Source organism: Lissotriton vulgaris, chromosome 12, assembly GCF_964263255.1.
Source record: "Lissotriton vulgaris chromosome 12, aLisVul1.2, whole genome shotgun sequence".
Lineage (NCBI taxonomy): Eukaryota > Metazoa > Chordata > Amphibia > Caudata > Salamandridae > Lissotriton > Lissotriton vulgaris.
Window position 1 is genome coordinate 349,956,483 of NC_141700.1, and position 14,857 is coordinate 349,971,339.

General features: G+C 45.5%; 1 protein-coding gene across 2 annotated transcripts in view; it reads right to left on the reverse strand.

Annotated features, from left to right (window-relative positions):
* Nucleotides 1–14,857, reverse strand: part of MYLK3 (myosin light chain kinase 3) — a 709,471-nt gene that overhangs the window by 610,695 nt on the left and 83,919 nt on the right. The window lies entirely within an intron of this gene.

A 14,857-nucleotide genomic window follows, 5' to 3' on the forward strand; every position in this document is an offset into this window, starting at 1 on the left:
CGAAGGTAATAATAGGAACACAGTGACAGGAGCTGAACTTCTGACACTAGTCTGTCATGGCTGCCTTGTATAACAGCTATCTGGCGTATTTCAAATTATAATCTATATTTAAAATGTTGTTGGAACCCGCATGGATGGATATCTTTATATAGGAGCATAAACTCGCAATATTGGTTAAAATCAAGGTTACTGTTTCTAGTAGCCTCTCTCCACTAGCACAGAATGTTATTTGGAAACGCTAAGTTTCAGACTAAAGCAATTAATTGTTAAGGGCTTCCTTTGTTTTCCAGCCTGATGGAAGATGAACGGTACAAACAAAACACAGAAGTGCCGGGCGGATGCACGATGCAGACAGGCCGGAATTATTTGCTGTACTAAGCGCCCTCTAAGTAGTCATTTCTGGGGACCAAGCTGGCCTCCGCGCGCCTCAGTGTGCAAGTGCTCACAAACAAGCAGCACCTCGAGCAAGGGAGTCTGTATACGACATGCAAATGAGAGTCTCAGTCAGGGCATGGTGCAAGGGCAGACGATAAACAATCGGAAACACACAGACACCAGGGTGCATATTTATTAAAGGGTTGCGTTGCTTTTGCGCTGTGCAACGGGGCGCAAAAGCGATGCAACTCTTAAGTGCGATTTCTCAAGCCACGCAAGGCCACCCTGCCCGCCCTGAGTGGCTTGATAAATCTGGAGTAACGCTGTGAAATCGCTGCGTTGTGTTACTCTGCCCCGGGATTTCCGGGAAGGCGTTCTACAGGTGGTGCGTGGGTGTTCCGACACAACACCCATGTATTTTGGCACATTCCTAGCTTTTCCATAAGTGGTAGACCTGGGAATGCATCAATACTATGCTGCCCTAGGGGATGCGTTATGAGAATTATTTATAATTCTCCTCGTTTTGTCCTCTTTCTGTGTGTGGGGGTATGTGTGGGAATATAAAGTGGAATGCACGGACAGTGAGAGAACAGGTGTTTAGTGTGCAAATGTATTTTGTGTCAAGAGATATTAGGAGGAAGTATTGAGCAAGGATAAAAAAAATGATCTAATGAACAATTGTTATATTTCGCCTTTGCTCAATTTCCCTGAAATTTGTTGGAAAACTTTGCACATTGTTCAAAGTGCTAAAGGTTTTTGTGTGATCTGGTCATCTGAAAAATATTTGCTTTGTGATTATTCATCTTTGCATTTGTCATATTTAAGGCGATACATTGTGTAGTAGAAGCTGTATCCCTAAGAAAACAGCAGGAGTTTATAATCCTCTGCAAACTAGGTTTACGAATATTTTTCTGCTAAAAATATATGTGGTAGTTGTTTCCCTTCGCTGAAGGAAGTTATGTAAAACATTCATATTGGACACTGGATATAAAGCTTCCCTCTCTCAAATCATTTATATTTTTACTTCCTACTCTGAAGGGTAATAGACCTAGCACAGGTTCTGAGCTTTCAGCGCAATCAAGCAATTTAAAATACAAATATGAAAAAAGTATCTTTTGGCATTTCAGTTGCCCTTTTTAAATGAGAAGATATCACTTACAGTTTCCTGGTCCTGAAACATTCCTTAGTGTGAGGGATTCTTGTGTTGCTCCTCTGGCCAGTACCATGGTAGCCTTGGCTTTCAGTGCATGAAATCATTCCTGGAGTGTTGGCCCTGCCTCAGTGTACACCAGACTGGCCCACACTGCCTTCCTCTCATGGAAATAAGCTGTGCGTTCTCACTCAAGCATCCTCGCCAGGTCTCTAGAAACATATTGGATAAGGAAGGTCGTTTCCCCGGGAGAGAACATGCTGTTCCTTATTGGAATCCTAATGCTCTATGTCGATAAAAAGCTCCAAAAAAAAACTTAAGAGACTCACTTCACAGTAGTCCAAAAGAGCGGCACCAACACAGACCTTTGAAAAAAGGTTAGACCCCTCCACCACCCAAAAAAACCAATCAGTCTCAGGGATAGGCCAGTGACTAGTACACACAGCTGAAGACCCATTCTTGAAAATGCATCAATAAGTTTTGCTAGAGAAATTTATCAAAAACGTGTAACCTTTTACGTCCCATAAATGCGCTATAAATGGTTGGGGGGATTAAAAGAAAAGAACAACCTTACCTTTTCCAATGCCACAGCATGCCTCTCCTCGTCCTCGCTCTTCTGCAGCCCTGGAAGCACCCAGGCTTCCAGACTCTGACTGCCAATCATAACCCTGCAGGAGCAGCATTGTGATTGGTCTGAGCATCCTGTTTGGATGCTCATGCAGTGCCTGGTGAGGCTGGGCATTTTCTCCACCACAGCCCAATGAAGAACATGCCAGTGTGCATGACAATTCCGGTCAAAGCGTCATGGTGCACTTAGGAGTGGTCAAACCTCTCCTTCTCCCTTTAATGCGGGGATCTCGGTTCCGCCCACTCAACCTTGCTTGAGTCTAAAGAAAAATAAAATTACAATAACTCCTTGGTGTTATTAAATTTTTCTTTTAAACTGCTCAAATGAGCAGTGGGGTGATGCTCCTCCGACTTAGCAGAGGAGCTGTTACTGGGTAAATAGTGTAAAAAGGGGGTGGTAAAGGATGGAGCATCTGAACCAATCAAACACTCACACCCAGTCAAAAGATCTGGGTTTAATCCATCACCGTTCTTTAGCCCACTCTGCCACCCCAGTTCAGACATGGATATATGCAAATCAGTCTGACCCTGTGCCTCATGGGAACAGTCCAGTCCGAACTGCCAAGCCATGCCTTCCCTGGACCGGAAACAAGCTTCCAAGGACCGGTTTCTGGCATTCCAGCCTTCTTCAGCCCAGATCTCTGTACTGGGGTGAATATATGACATTGTTCTGCATTCTGTCCATCAACTGTGGTTTTTGCATTTGTCACCCCGAGTAGGATGGGAATGCTCAGACGTGAGTCCCATGCTCTCCACACCACTGGATTCAAGCAAGCCGGGCTGAAGACGGCTGGAATGCCAGAAACCGGTCCTCGGAAGCTTGTTTCCGGTCCAGGGAAGGCATGGCTTGGCAATTCGGGCTGGACTGCTCCCATGAGGCACAGGGTCAGACTGATTTGCATATGGCCATGTCGGAACTGGGGTGGTGTGGAGAGCAAAAAAAAGATAGATTTAGGCCCAGATCTCTGTACTGAGGTGAATGTATGACATTGTTCTGCATTCTGCCCATCAACTGTAGTTTTTGCATTTGTCACCCCGAGTGGGATGGGTATGCTCAGACGTGAGTCCCATGCTCTCCACACCACTGGATTCAAGCAAGCCGGGCTGAAGACGGCTAGAATGCCAGATACCGGTCCTCGGAAGCTTGTTTCCAGTCCAAGGAAGGCATGGCTTGGTAGTTAGGGCTGGACTGTTCCCATGAGGCACAGGGTCAGACTGATTTGCATATGGCCATGTCTGAACTGGGGTGGTGTGGAGTGCAGAAAAACGATGGATTTAGGCCCAGATCTCTGTACTGGGGAGAATGTATGATATTGTTCTGCATTCTGTCCATCAACTGTGGTTTTTGCATTTGTCACCCCGAGTGGGATGGGTATGCTCAGACGTGAGTCCCATGCTCTCCACACCACTGGATTCAAGCAAGCCGGGACGAAGACGGCTGGAATGCCAGACACCGATCCTCGGAAGCTTGTTTCCGGTCCAGGGATGGCATGGCTTGGTAGTTCGGGCTGGACTGTTCCCATGAGGCACAGGGTCAGACTGATTTGCATATGGCCATGTCTGAACTGGGGTGGTGTGGAGAGCAAAAAAAAGATAGATTTAGGCCCAGATCTCTGTACTGAGGTGAATGTATGACATTGTTCTGCATTCTGTCCATCAACTGTAGTTTTTGCATTTGTCACCCCGAGTGGGATGGGTATGCTCAGACGTGAGTCCCATGCTCTCCACACCACTGGATTCAAGCAAGCCGGGCTGAAGACGGCTAGAATGCCAGATACCGGTCCTCGGAAGCTTGTTTCCAGTCCAAGGAAGGCATGGCTTGGTAGTTCGGGCTGGACTGTTCCCATGAGGCACAGGGTCAGACTGATTTGCATATGGCCATGTCTGAACTGGGGTGGTGTGGAGTGCAGAAAAACGATGGATTTAGGCCCAGATCTCTGTACTGGGGAGAATGTATGATATTGTTCTGCATTCTGTCCATCAACTGTGGTTTTTGCATTTGTCACCCCGAGTGGGATGGGTATGCTCAGACGTGAGTCCCATGCTCTCCACACCACTGGATTCAAGCAAGCCGGGCTGAAGACGGCTGGAATGCCAGACACCGGTCCTCGGAAGCTTGTTTCCGGTCCAGGGATGGCATGGCTTGGTAGTTCGGGCTGGACTGTTCCCATGAGGCACAGGGTCAGACTGATTTGCATATGGCCATGTCTGAACTGGGGTGGTGTGGAGTGCAAAAAAACGATGGATTTAGGCCCAGATCTCTGTACTGGGGTGAATGTATTTCATTGTTCTGCATTCTGTCCATCAACTGTGGTTTTTGCATTTGTCACCCCGAGTGGGATGGGTATGCTCAGTCGTGAGTCCCATGCTCTCCACACCACTGGATTCAAGCAAGCCGGGCTGAAGACGGCTGGAATGCCAGACACCGGTCCTCTGAAGTTTGTTTCCGGTCCAGGGAAGGCATGGCTTGGTAGTTCGGGCTGGACTGTTCCCATGAGGCACATGGTCAGACTGATTTGCATGTGGCCATGTCTGAACTGGGGTGGTGTGGAGTGCAAAGAAACAATGGATTTAGGCCCAGATCTCTGTACTGGGGTGAATGTATGGCATTGTTCTGCATTCTGTCCATCAACTGTGGTTTTTGCACTGGGTAAATAGTGGCACTTTTGAGTCTACCTACCTGACGTACACTCCTGATGATCTTCCTCTTTAAAGAACAAATGCATGTGGCATTGCTGTGAGCCAATCTCTGTAGGGATGTATGCTTCGACACCATCAAGAGCGGGTTAAACAGGAATGAAGACTGGACAACGCTATTATGAAGACTTCCTAACAAAACTTTGAACTGTTCTGCCTGAACCACCTCCACACAAACCACATTTCTCGGACCGGTTTCAGAACGATGCTCAGATTTGCACTTTCCCACCTGATGTTCAATAATTGAGAATGATTAATCTTCAATGAAAGTATGGCACCATTATATAATAATTGATCACAAATGACTTTTATTAATTAATTTTTTCACATGTCAGATTTTACATATATGTCCAGTGCATATGTTTATAATTGCCATTGACTTAATATGCAGAAAAATGCATGTAACATACTGTTTTGTTAAGCTGCCCCCTGAATGCAATTTTAGATCAGGTTTCAATTGTCTATAATTAACTTGTCTAAGTCTGGTTGCTCTTCCCATGTTTTCCTGTATTCTTTTCTTTTCTATTATTCTCATGTGGCTTTCCATTTAGAATTTCCTTTCTTTTCCATTATTCTCATGTGGTTACCCAATTAGATTCACATTCGCACAATTATAAACACATTAGACAGTGCACGATCCCCGTCCGATGCACCACTTCACAAACTCTATCCGGACAGTCTTTTTTCATTGTCAATTCCTTACTCACCTAAGATGGCGGCAGTGGTTTGTTGATAACTACGGCATTACACGTTATGCACCCAGTTCCTCCCATCGCGCTACGGAACTACTGGCGCATCGCCGCAATACTGCTACTGAGGTAAGTGTTGGCACTTTGCCCTCAATTCTCACACCCCCTTAGTCTGGTGGCATGCCTTCGTTCTAAACCCCCTCCTTTTGCCCCCAGCTACACAGAGTCAGTTGCCGATTCCTGCACACGCTCAAACCATCTTGGAAATCACAGCAGAAGCCGATGTTTCGGCTCGCCCGCCACAACCTTGGTATTCTGAGCAGTAGCCGTTATCCCGGCTCGCTCACCACATCGTAGTGTTTTCTTAAAATTACCAGGTAAACAGTTTTACATCAAAAGTCTTTATAGCCCATCACGGAGCACACAGGCTCTTGATGGAACCATTTTCAGTATCCCTTTTTTAGTACCAACCACCGCTCTACCAAGCATAATTGCTCCTCCGAACCCAACCATTTTTTCAACGAGGTTTGTTATTATTTTACTTCACGCTTATCACCTGCTGGGTAGACTCCACTTCTGACAATCTAGCGGCAAATTGATCTTTTCTATTCAAGTTCCCCTGCATTTGGAACTTGCATTCTAGCCCTCAATACACTCTGTAACTCACCAATTAGGGCTCACCATCGCTGAGCACCCACACCGTGTTAAGCGCACAGTTACCCGTAATCACAGACTTCTCTTTCCTTTTTCCTTCGCCCTTCTTAACTCAAAAGTTACCGATATGTTACCTCTCAATTATGAGTCTTCCGCTTCTCAGTCACGTTATCACCGTTTTCACAATCTGTCACAACTGTATAAATTTAGTTAATGCATTGACATGCTGACCTACTGAAAGGATTATTTTTTCCTTATTGTATCTAGTCTTGACAGGTTCCCCTGTTTTTTCTTCCCCATTCTTTACCCCACAGGCATTATGTTAAGCCCCAGGCATTCTATCTTTGTAGTCCTGATGATGATCCTTGTATTCTAAGAGCTTGTGATCGAAATGTCGTAGAGAATTGAAACAGTACCACTGTTTTGTGATCTGTATGAAAAATGTGGTCACTGTGTTGGTTGGCTTGCTTGATTCTATGATTATTTCAAGCCACCATAGCTCTACTGTTGCCTGAAACCCTTTATGTTATATTTTTTATGTTTGTTTTCTTCCAGATCGGGTGCAGGATCGTGTCCTGTTTCATTTTGTGTTGTTCCTCATGTATACTATTTTTGATATACTGCACATTAAAAATTCTCTGTCTGGCTGGACACTAAATTTCTATAGTGCCCATTAAGGTCTATATGTTATTTGTCTCTTGTATTCTCTACCTACGGACAATTGATCTCTAAAATGCTTCCAACAGTGAGCAGCAACTCACCTGCAGGGTAGGTGGATCCAGTGGTGACTTCCTGTGCATTCTCCCATGTAATACTCACCAAGGAAGTGCAGGGCCAGGTATGGCACTCCCTTTCTGCACTTTTGTGCCGAAGAGGAGACGGATGGCTTTAGTAAATTTGTCTAAAGATAGTTTGACAAGGCCTACTGCTAGGATGTCCAGCCCTCGATTCTCCTTGGGTTTGGTCTTCATAGTAAGGCTGGAGTCTCTGGCAAATCAGGACCCCTCACACAGGGTCGATAACAGGTTCCTGCTATTCTTGTCGGGCATGTCTAGGTGGAGGAAGTTGTTCCACTCTTTTAAGACTCTGAACTCCTCAAGCCACTGGAATGTTCCATTCAGATATACACGCGGACAGCCAATTAGACACTAGCACAATCCCAGTATATATGAACCTATTACCTCCCCAACTATCCCACATCCTTCCTTCCTGGTGGAGATTCAGTGTTGCTCCCTAGCCATCAAAAAGGTGTCTTGCCTAGTGCCCTACTAGGCGTGAACTTAATGCAGTCTGCAGCCTCTCACTTACACGCCTACACATAAATATAGAGAATGTGTTCTTACATTTCAGTCACAAATAAACAGTGTCATGACCAATTTCATCAAACACATGCTACACAGGGAACTGGTTCACACAATAGTGTATTAACCCATTACAACTTACCAATATGATGACAACAAATTTTCAGTGGATTATTATGTGCCAGTGTTTGTAGTGTGCTGAGATGCTTCTAGGACAATTCGAACAGACAGTCAGGGGGCAAAATGGTTTGCGCAGGATTGGCAGCCGGCATATGTAGGGGCTGTCAGGTAAGACGTGAAAGGGAAATCAGATGCCCAGGCAAAGAACGACAGGCAGGATGCAGGCACTATATGAAGGGAGGTAGGGGAAAGGGTAGAAATTGCAGGAAAAGTCAAGCATCAAAAGGATAAAGAAAGGAACTATAAGAAGTGATAGGAAAGATGGCATGAGTTAAGGACAGAGGAGGAAGACAAGGGAGTGTGTTGACAAGGTAAGAAAGGGATAGATGGTGGAATGAGGGGACAAAGTAGTGGATGACCCCCCCCCCATTTCAAATGAAGTTGACAATAAGAAATATATGTCTAAAGGTAGATATCACAATAGTTGCGCCAAACAGGGTTGCAACCATTTTTTTTCATGTGAGGTTTTGACTGCAAATGCGGTTGGCTGTGGATTTAACCTGCATAAACAGTGGTGGAGTGGAAAGCTAAGATGTTGGAATAATTGATGAAAAAAAGACAAACTGAGTAATCTCATAAAGATGTGTCCATGTATGCACTGGTGTGAGCGAGTCAAGTTAGGAGGAACAGCAAAGGCACAAAAGGAAAGGGGCACAGGGAGTTAGGTTGCAGGAGAGAGATGTAACTAGAGGTTCACGGGAGAAGGAAAGTGAAGTCACAAATGAGAAACACATCAAAGACACTGGGAGGAAGGAAGAAACTGTAGCATGAAGAATCCGCAGAGGTGGGTTTGTGAGAGACAGAGGGGGAAGTTAAAGCATCGAGAGGTGGTGGGGAAAACCCAAAAAACACATCCTAAAAAGAAAAAGAAATCCTGAAATCTACGCATGTACATACACACCACAGTATCACAAAATATTGCAGGCACTAGCAAAGCTCCATACACTTGTGTCTGTCTGGGTGTTTGCCTGCAGTTGGCCTTTATGTTTGTTAGGACTCAATGGAGAAGCCCACCTAGCAACATAGAGACATACTACCATCCTAAAAGTGTTTGGGGTACCCTCTGTTCGTCACAATCACTCATTAACAAGTGTGATGTATACACAGAGGACCTAAAGACAATGGATGGAACCTAACTGGAACACTAGGTAGAGAGCGATCACAGTCATCTTTGGCATCAAGAATACCTTCAAATAAATATATGTGAGATGTGGTGTGCAACAATGCAACAAACAACATAGTTAAAGAAATAAACCAAGTTTATGAGGAAGATAGAAAGTGAATTAGATAAATGCCATAAAAACAAAATCTGGTAAATCAACAAACAGGACAAAAATATTCCTATTAGGGAGAATGAAGGCAAGATCAAAGACAATTGGTCCGATATCCTACTGATGTCTGTTACGGACTGTCGGCTCATTTGAGCCACTCTATGTTGCTTCCTGATTCTTACCACAAGGAGTCCTAATCAAGAGTCCAAGGAAGTAAGTTTTAGACAAAAATGTAGTCTTATATCATTCAGTTGAGCCATGTTGACATTCATCTTAAATGGGCACATAAATACTCGACCACAATGTTACAAAAACAGTATACAACTCTATCCAACAAAGCAAATACCTCATGCTCTAAAGTAAGCTATTAATAGTCTACACCAGCTAAGGTAACCTAAGGCTAACACGCTGGAAGCACACACATTGCAGGTCTGTCTCAAAACTTCACACTCCAATTATAATACAAGCATTTGCAATGCAATTGGTCTTGCCTTTGGGACCTTATATGTATTTAGCTATGCAGCACATTAGCCTGGGTGCTGAAACATCTACTGTTCTTTAACATGGAGGAAAAGTAAGCACCAAACTGCGTGACACGCAGGTATGGGAACACATGGAGAGAAATATTGCCTTTCAGCGGGAAATGTTATAGTTCAAAACTCTGTATATACATTTGTAATTGTACGACTGTATGCTTTACTTGTGGAAAAGCTTACGCTCTCTAGAGTAGGCGTGAGTTGGTTATGGTGACAAGCCAATAATATCATCTATAGTCCTGATTCGTGCGCACGCTAATTTTATCCAGATGCCCTAAGTTTTGGCTGTTTATGATAAACATTATGACAAAGGCAGTAGACATGGGTTATCTACTGTGAAAAGGATTTGTTAAACCAAATAGGCCTCACTAGCTTACAGGCTGTAGACAGGTATTCGATTACATGTAATCGAATAGATTACCATAGTAGCCAAGTATCAAGTATTTTGGTGTTGAACACACACTCTGACAAACCCTAGACATAGAAGCTTTTCAATGTGATGATTCTTGTTAGACCCTATAAGGGGGTTGGAGGTATTGTACATTGTTTTGCCAAATGTAACTCTGTATATATTTAATAACTGTATGCATGATGGTTGCTATTCTTAAACCCAAGCACTTGCCATTGCCAATACTTTTTGTAAAGTACACTCCCAAGACTCTGCCTTGGGTCCTTTCGTGTTTATGGGCTATTTAGTGATATGACAAATCAGTAAATCTTCAGAAGGAAATGTCATTACTTCAGGGTCTCAAAATTGGGTACTCTACTTTTTGTGTATTGTGGCAGATGTAAATATTTCCGAAATAAACGCCACGCAATGGTCAAAAAGCTTAGGGCATCTTACATAACGTAAGGTCTGAGGTTCCATTTCGTACTTGATTGCCAACAGATATGATGATAACTGTGTGAATTAAAAGGAATGCTCACAGTGAATACAGGCCAGAGCAGAGCAGTCTTGAGACAATGAACCTACCCAATGAAAAGCTCCTGTTGGTCATAGAAAAGGCACCTTTAAAACCATGTTAGTCGTTTCTTAAGGAAACAATATGTACAGCTAGGTTATTTATGTCTAGTCGTAATCACTCTCATTTGAAAAAGTAGAGGATCAGACATGTTTTGGGCAATGCAGTTTTAATAGTCTATACCGGTGATAAGAGCCGTCAAGGTCACAATCGACTTCCCAGAGAACCTAAAGAGCAAGTTAAAGCTTTTATTGGTCACCAAGCATCCCCCCGAATACCACGGAAAGCTGCATGCGGCTAATCACTAACGAGAAAAAAAAGAGTTGAACATATCTCACCTACCTTAGAAGAATTGCTATATCCTCTCTCCCTGGCAGAGTCAAGTTCAAAGAGTACTGTGTGGTCTATAAGCAAACCTAAATAACTTGCTTCTAAGCTCAATATGTCCGGTTGCGTTTGTGCTACTGGAAACACGCACCTTTGCATGATAGAGATTGAAAAAAAAGTTATAAGGAACACTCACATGTCAACAGGCTTTCTTTGCATATATACCGCACGACTCTGGAACAACTCCAAACTTACTCTTTCATTAGGGAAATTAAGAAAACGTCTCAACCCCCCTTGACAAACATCTTAACATCAAGGATTGGATCCCTTCCCTACCGCTGTACTTTTGCTCTCTTCTCCATATCTGAGTGTCACGAAGCGGAGCTTCCTGACTTAGATGAACTCCCTGACTCGGACGGACGGGGTGTCCTTGCTAATGCTTCTTCCTTTCCACCCCGTCCGCAGGATCCTTTGGACGTTTCCTGGATCTCCCCGGCTCTGCCTCAGGGACGTGTACCTCTGTATCCTGACCCTGTGACGCTAGGGGCATGTCCAACTACACTCGCCCAATCAGGTCAAACGACGTCACTCGAGACTGACCAACCGGAGGAGGCGGGGGCGTTTAAGGAAGCTCCGTTCTGGATTGCCGGCGCGAAACCTTCGGAACGCCAGTTGGAACACGAGGAGGACGCCACGGAGGAAAACGGAGCCGCTGTCGTGGAACCGCTGCTAGGACCCCTGAAGCTGAATGACGACAAGCCAGGAGGCCAACGATACCACGAGCCGCCCCGCCACACTTCCAGGGGAGAAGTGTGGCTCCACAAGGTACGGGGTCGTTTCCAAGGGTTGTTCAAATCACGGGGTGGGACGGGGTAGTCTGAGGGTGGTCACTACTGTCGTATCTTGCCGGCCGCCTACACTCCCTGACTGATAGGTTTGGTGATAGTACCCTGGTGAACCCTCACTACCCTACCCTCCTCCCCCATTTGTATATATCGAGCCCAGCCCCTAACGTGGCTGTTTTTCTTTCCTTTTCTCCGAGTGATCTCCAGCCCTGTGGTCAGCTCCCGCTTCCTCAAGACTGGAACCGAAGACCCGGACCCGTCCCCAAAGGAGAGGACCCTCGTGTATTGTTTGTTTCCCAGGAGACTATACTTTGAAACCTTGAACTTATCTCGGTGTTGTTAAACCGAATAAAAATAGTTATAGACCTGCTCCATCTCGTAACGATTCTCATTCTCCCGTCCCCGTTCCCCACAAGTGGTGCCGTGACTCGGATCATCCAGTGAACCACGCCATCCGATACAAGATGGAGAATCTCTTGTCCCAAATGGAAGCAGACCGGACTGCATTTTCCCAAGCCATTCAAACTCAGTCCGATAATATCCTAAAATTGGCGGAAGGACAAACCCAGTTGATGACTGTCATAGGACAGGGAAGGGCTACAGCCCCACCTCCAGGTACTGTCGTTCCATTACAGAAATTTAGCACAGGTGAAGACCCCCTTGCTTTTTTTTTGAACTTTGAAAGAGCGGCGAGAGCTAGTTCCTGGCCAGGTGATAGGTGGCCCTTCTATTTGGCACCGTTGCTGACTGGTGAGGCCCAGGCAGCATATCAGACAGTAAACCGGGATGGAACAACTGCATATGCGGTTGTGAAACAATACATCCTCGATAGGTTGGGGGTAGACGAAGAAATCCATCGATTAAGGTTCCAGCAAGAGAAGGGGTCACCAGGGGATCTGCCCAAAACTCTGTTCTTTAAACTAAAGGAGTCTGCCGACCTGTGGTTAAAGCCAAATGAAGGGAACCTCGACGCCATTATGAACAAAATATATCTCTAACAGTTTATCGAGTCCCTTCCCTATAGCACCCAAAGGTGGCTCAAACAACATGCGGGGTTAACCTTGGAGCATGCTATCGAAATGGCTACCTGTTATGCCCGGGCTCAGGGTAAGCCGTACATGAAAGAGCCCGAACGAAATACTAAAATCATTTCACCTGTCAAAACCGAGAAACGGTTTCAAAAACCCACTCCTGAACCCCCGAAAGTCCGGTTCCAACGACCTGAACTTCCCAATTCAGGGCCTCAATGTTACGACTGTGGAGAATGGGGACATATTGCTCGATTTTGTCGAAAGAAAAAAGACAGAGAAGACGAACCTATGGATGTGAGCTATTATTATTATTATTATGTTCCTTATATAGCGCCTGAATCGACCCCCGAAGGGGTATCTCCGCGCTTGCCTTGGGAACCCGTCCTGGCTTTTCCCTGTGAGATAGCCCCTACAGGGCATCCCCAAGGTGAAAGCCAGGCATCCCGCCGCAGGGGGCCGTTGTGGAGATTAAGCAAGCTTAATGCCCAGAGTTGCAGAGTGTGAACCCATGATTAGGTCAGGCACCGAAGCGAGAATTATCGAGTCCATGGACATTTGAGCTCAAGACCCTGCCGAGCCGGGAGTTGAACCCTGGTCTGACCTCTGCTTCAGGGTCTGCCTGCTCTAACCAGTGAGCCACACTTCTCCACTGTGCTATGCTCCCAGGTCTATCCTGTATGCACAAGAAACCGGAACCACCTTCTATGTACGTGTCATATTAAACGGTACTAGTATACGAGCCTTGCTAGATTCCGGGTGCAAACATTCAGTAGTAAGGGAAGAGTTAGTAGACCACCACTCTCACATTCCAGGGAAACGGGTTAGTATCCGTTGTGTCCATGGGGACGTCAAGGAATATCCCGTAGCTAAAATCACCCTTCATACTCCTTCAGGAAAGAATATGGAAGTCATAGTGGGAGTTATGGCGGGTTTACCTGAGCCCATAATCATAGGGACTGATAATCCTTCCTTTAGTGCTTTGCTGTTGGAAACCCTACAACATCTATCTCTGCCTCATGATACCTTGTTGGCCGCAGAACCTTGGGCCCGGGATACTCACTTCAGGACTGCCCAATTGAATGACGCAAGTCTCGCCAACGCATGGCAGGTGGCACGAAGTGGGCAGGATCCAACCACTAGAACTTCTCCCACGTTTTTAGAAAAAAATGGTTTATTGTATAGGCTTGCCAAGGCTGACGCTGAACCCCAGTTGCTGGTCCCAATTGACTTTCGAGAGCAGATACTGTTCTTTGGTCATGCTCATCTGCTAGCTGGCCATTCCGGGGTGGAAAAAACGAGCCAGTCTATACTGCGACATTTTTTTTGGCCTGGTATTTATGCCCAGGTTCAGAAATACTGTCAGGAGTGTAGAATATGTCAGAAACGGAATCCATACACTCCACCTCCGGCCCCATTGGTGCCCATGCCTATCATAGGGGTTCCGTTTGACCGTATCGGAATGGACCTCATTGGGCCTTTGCCCAAATCATCCCGCGGCCATCAGTATGCCTTGGTTTTGGTTGATTATGCTACGCGGTATCCCGAGGCCTTTCCTCTCAAGTCAGCCACGTCAGTTGCAATAGCTCAGAGGCTTGTTGAAGTCTTCTCACGCATGGGCTTCCCAAAAGAAATTGTTACAGATCAGGGTACCCCTTTTGTGTCCCGTTTGATGCAGCAAGTGTGCAAACAGCTCAATATCAAACATATCAAAACCTCTGTATATCACCCCCAAACAGATGGTTTGGTTGAGCGTTACAACGGCTCCCTTAAGTTGACACTAAAGAAACTGTTGTCGGGTGATGGAAAGAACTGGGATCAGTTACTACCCTTGGCCCTCTTTGTACTACGTAGCCAGAAACAATCCAGCTTAGGGACGTCCCCATTCGAGTTGTTGTTTGGGAGACCACCTAGAACGCTCCTCGAGATCACAAAGGATAGCTGGGAAACAGAAGGAGCACAAGAAGCTGAAGCCCTGTTGGATTATACTAGACAACTTCAGAGTAGGCTACATAAACTCAGAACCCTAGCTCACGAACACTTAGCGGTAGCACAGACTAAACAGAAAACCCTGTATGACCGTGGTACGAAGTGGAGAGTGTTGGATGTAGACGATTGGGTTCTGATTCTGTTACCCTCTTCTACGCACAAAATGAGGAAGGAGTGGCAGGGGCCTTATAAAATCCTGAAGAAAATAGGACGTACCACGTATCTG